We start from the raw sequence: 5000 nt of genomic DNA, 5'->3' as shown, positions 1-5000 counted from the left end.
GGGTGAGCCAGAGCGCTGTGAATTCTGCAGCTGGTAGTCGGTCTATGCCCTGGCCCACCCCGTTTACCGCTAGCCGGTAAACAGACGGCTGGACCTCCCCTGCTGGCAGGCTCGGGCATTGCAGGGGACCGGTTATGGCCCACAGGTCCCTCGCCACACTGCACTCCCAGAGCACGTGCCTCACGGTCTCTGGTTCGCCACACCCCGGCCGTGGGCACGTGGGGTTGGATGCCATTCCCCGGGAGTGCATCACGGCCCTGACCGGGAGGATCTCATGGGCCGCCATCCACGACAGGTCTTTGTGCTTGTTCTGGAGAGCGGGGTGGGCTGCGTTCCTCCAAACTGCCTTGGCCTCACTTAGTGTGAGGCCTGGAACTGGGCTCACCTCTTCCCGGTCCTGCACAAGAGAGACAAGAGATTTCGCGTTAGTTAAAACAGTAAAATCTTCTTTTTCCAAATCATATTTTCTTAAAAACTTTCTAATAAAATCATATTCTTTAGAAAGATTAAAAGAGACTGGTGTTCTTAAATCCAATTGTAAAATCTTTAAGCTACGCAAGTACGACCCCATCCAGAACTTTGCCATAGCGGCGGTCTTGTTGTCTCTGGAGGGGTTCGTCGCATACTTTATGTGTAAAGCAGCGAACTTGCTTCCTAAAAACAGGTGGGGGTCTGGGAGCCCTTTTCCTCCATTCTCCTTTCTCTTCTTCATCACCGCCCTCCTCAGCCTCTCCCACTTGGACCCCCACAGGAAATAAAACACAGCTCTCTCCAATCCTAAAAGAAAAAACTTTGGGGGACTAAAAACAGAACACAACAGTAAAAGCAAAGGTAAAATAACAGCTTTGATTATTAAAACCTTGCCCTCTATCGTCAGCTGTCTTAGTCCCCAGAAACCCAACCGTTGCCTGACTTTCCCTAGAGAGTCAGTCCAGTTGCCCCGTCCGCCACCCTCTTCGTCAAATTTAATTCCTAAAATTTTTATATCTTTTTCTTTAAAATCCAAATCCAGGTCAGCGCCTATGTTTCCCCAAGGTCCAAAGAGCTGGGCCTCGGACTTGCTCCTATTGAGCTTAGCGCCCGAGGCCCTTCCATACCAGTCAGTCAAGTCCAGTGCTCTTTGGACCGATAAAACGTCGGAACATAAAAGCGTGACGTCGTCCATATACAAAGTACAGGTCGCCGTCAGTCCGCCTGGCAAGTCCAGTCCTTTGATCCATTTGTCCTTTCTCAAGATCTGCGCCAGTGGCTCAATGCACGCAACGTACAGGAGCGGGGATAACGAACACCCTTGGCGGACGCCAGAGCGAACTCTGATCGCCTTTGTGAGGTGCCCGTTTACCAAGATTTGACTGCTTATATCTGTGTAAAGCAGACCCACCCACTTTAAAAACCTCCCGGGGAAACCCATTTTTTGCAGTACCTGGAGCAGGTACTGGTGCGAGACCCGATCGAAGGCTTTTTCAAAGTCTAAATTTAGGACTATGAGCCGAATGTTTCTGTCTCTCGCAAAACAGATGGCGTCTCTGACCAACACTAGGCTGTCGGTGATCCTCCTTCCTGGCACGGCGCAGGCTTGATCCGGGTGGATCACGTCCTCTAAAACAGTCGACATGCGTCTAGATAAAAGTTTACTAAAAAGTTTACAATCAACATTTAAAAGGGTTATTGGTCTCCAGTTTTTTAAGTCGGTCTTGTCTCCTTTTTTGAAAAGTAAAGTAACTATCCCTGACCTAAAACTGTCTGGAAGTCGGTCAAAAGTTTCGAATTCATTAAAAACAGTCAGAATGTCCGTTGATAAAATGTCCCAAAAGGTCAAATAAAATTCCACGGGGAGTCCATCCTCTCCCGGAGTCTTACACTTTTTAAAACCTTTAAGACATTTTAAAATTTCCTCTCCTGTAAAATTTCTTGTTAAAACATCCTGACTTTCTATTTGTTTTTCTAGAAAATTTAAAACCTCTTCCATCGTTTTATTTTGCACACTTTTCTCTTCATAAAGTTCTTGATAAAAACATTCAACTTCTTTTAAAATCCCCTCTGTATTTATTTGTTCCCTCCCATCTTTTGTAATTTTTGTAATCCCTCCCCCCCTAGATAAAATTTTCTTAAAAAAGTAGCGTGTGCATTTCTCACCTTCTTCGACCTCTTTTTCTTTACTTCTTAAAATTGTTCCTTTACTTTTTATTTCATTTAAAACCGACATTTCCCTTTTAAGATCCTTTATTTCTTCACTAAAATCAATGCCTTTATTTAAAAGGTTAAAATATCGTTGTAGTCTTTTTTGCAGCCCCATCATGCGTCGTCTCTCTTTATTCTTTTTTAATCTTCCTATCTTTTTAAAAAACGTCTTTGTCCTTTGTTTTACCATTTCCCACCACTGTGCCCGTGAATCAAAACAGTCTTGGAGGGTCTGCCAGAGACTGTACTGCTCCCTGTAGCTCTTAACTATTTCTTCATCTTGTAACAGGGAGCAGTTCAGTCTCCACAGCCCTCCCCCTACAGTCACACCGGTGGGGAGAGACAGGGTGCACAATAGCATGAGGTGATCAGAAAAACAGAGGGGGGTCAATGTAGCATCAGTCGGCGGGCAGTCTCTTGTGAAAATGTAGTCGATGCGGGAGGCTCGGGCGCAATCACCACTGAACCAGGTGAAGCCCTCCTCCTCTGGATGCATTTTTCTATAACAGTCGACTAGCTTAAAATCCTTAACTAAACCCTGCAATAAAACTGATGTCTTGTCTAGTTTAAAATCATCCCCTACTCTTTTTCTATCTTTTCTTGATAAAACGCAATTAAAATCCCCTCCCACTACTAATGGCACCCTCCCCAGCATGTGGGGCTGCAGGTCTTCTAAAAGTTTATACCTGTCATTTTTGTCGTTAAAACCGTACACGTTAAGAATGTTAAAATCCCTTCCTAAAAAAGTCAAATTTACTAAAAGAGCCCGTCCATCCCTCACCACAGTGCTGCCCTTCACCAAGATGTGAGGGTTCTTTATTAAAATAGCAACACCGTCGGCTCTGTTGTAGTGTGAACCGCTCCAGAGAGAGGGACCGGCAGCCCAGCGCTGCTCCCAATCTCTGTACGTCTTCAGGAACGGTAAAGCACACTCTTGAAGTAAAAACACATCTGACTTTATATCTTTTAAAAGGGACAAGACACTCTCTGCTCTAGTGGAGGCTCTCACACTCCTAACATTGATAGTTGAAATAGTGAGAGCCATGAGCAGTGTAGGTTTTAAAAGACAGGTATATAATTAAAAGACCATGAAGATAAAACAAAAAGACTACATAAATAAAAGATTAAAAAGGCATTTTAAAAATCACATAATTTCTTGTGACACCTGCTCCTCTTTTACCCCCACTGATCTGGGGTTAGGAGGTTGGCCGGTGTCTCCAGCCTCCAGGCCTACAGAGCGAAGCTCTTGTAGAGTCCTGGGTGTGGATGTCTTTAGCTTAAAATGAAGAAAAGACACCTCATTGGGGGATTCATCGGGCCACAGCCGATCCAGACCTTCCGAGGAGGAACTGTCTGGATCCTGTGTTGCCCTCTGTTTCTTCTCTGCCAGTTCTGGCAGAGGAGACCCCGCGGGCCTTTTGCCCACTTGAGCATTGGGGAGCGAGCCATCAGACCCACTCCCACTGGAGGCCACACTCACCTCCGGCACCGTGATCAAGGAGGAAGTGCTTTCTTCCTCCTCTAGCTGCTGCTGCCCAACCATTTCCTTTTCCTGTGCTAATTGGGAGGGGGTGGCCTCCAGTTCCTGCTCTGACTCTGCCCGGATGTTAGCTCCGCCCTCTGATTCTTGGCCAATCCCTGGGGCTGGCTGAAGATTTGAATCTCCCGCCAAAACCCCAGGGACCGCCCCCTCCTCCTCCCCTACTTTCTCCTTCTCCTTCTCCTTCTCCCCCTCACCATGCTGCCTGGCAGCCATTTTGTTAGCTTTTAGCTTGTTGGCAAAAGATTTGGGGCAATCTCTGTAGAGATGGGAAGATTCTCCACAAAGATTGCACCGTCTGCCATTGGTACACTCCTCAAAAGTGTGCCCAATTTCTCTACACTTCCCACACACGATTTCCTGGCACGCTTCAGCTAGATGCCCAAACTTGCCGCACTTGCGACAGAGTTTGGGCATTCCTTGGTAATAAATGTAGCCGCGATTTTCGCCCAACACTATCATAGACGGTATCTGTCTCAGGCCTAGGTAACTGCTCGGGTCTTCCCATTGTTTAATGGGAATTCGCCACGAGCAGTTCCAAATGCCGTCCTCGTCCAAAACCTTAATAGGGGGGCTTTTCACGGTGCAAAATCTGGCCAGCCATGTAACAATGTCCTCTCCAGTCACAGTTTCATTGAACATTCTGACAATCACCACCTTGTGAGAATTGTCAGAAAGTTTCTCAACTTTAAACATGGAGAACTGGTCTTTAACAGTCTCAAGCCTAGTCCAAAATAAGATCTGATAAGAACAGATACTACACTTGATCTTAGCCAAAAGGCCGAGAAGCGATAACCCGAACAGGCCGCCCCGTGCGAAGCCACCCTGCCGTTAGTAGCTAGCTACCACACGGTGACGCCAAAAGAACCGGCGCTAACCACGCCCACCCGTACTAGCGCTAGCAAGCCACCAGAAGCCTTCCACCACCCCACAGCTTGGCGAAAAGGAGGAGCCTTCTACTACTACTACTACTACTACTACTACTACTACAACAACAACTACAGATCTGACTTTCAAACATCAAGAGAAAGAGCAGCTCTGCTAAAAGCAGAGCCTTCCAAAAATAGGCAAAACTCGTCAACGTTCCCCTCCACGGAAATCTTTAGTAAAAGGCGAAAGATTTGTACGTGAATGAAGAGAAACCCGAGCCATACCAACCGGCACCCGAGCCTATGAACCCCTACCGAAGGCCAAGGCTGCTGGAGAAGGGCAGGGAAGGTTGCGAGCCAGGGTAAAACTCCTCCTTCGTGTTTCTCCTCTCCTCTCCTCTCCTCTCCTC

The 5000-nt window shown here is 47.0% G+C and overlaps 2 non-coding genes across 2 annotated transcripts; both read right to left on the bottom strand.

Annotated features, from left to right (window-relative positions):
- Positions 1-4326: 4326 nt before the first annotated feature.
- LOC140542445 (U2 spliceosomal RNA) lies at positions 4327-4514 on the bottom strand. The gene has a single exon (XR_011978021.1). It is a non-coding gene; the product is annotated as a U2 spliceosomal RNA (small nuclear RNA).
- A 241-nt stretch (positions 4515-4755) lies between these two features.
- LOC140542502 (U5 spliceosomal RNA) lies at positions 4756-4872 on the bottom strand. The gene has a single exon (XR_011978069.1). It is a non-coding gene; the product is annotated as a U5 spliceosomal RNA (small nuclear RNA).
- Between the last annotated feature and the right edge of the window lie 128 nt (positions 4873-5000).

The sequence above is a fragment of the Salminus brasiliensis genome, chromosome 20 (genome assembly GCF_030463535.1).
Source record: "Salminus brasiliensis chromosome 20, fSalBra1.hap2, whole genome shotgun sequence".
Taxonomy (NCBI): Eukaryota; Metazoa; Chordata; class Actinopteri; order Characiformes; family Bryconidae; genus Salminus; species Salminus brasiliensis.
The sequence above is the reverse complement of the archived record's forward strand: the minus strand, read 5'-3'. Positions and strand labels throughout refer to the sequence as shown.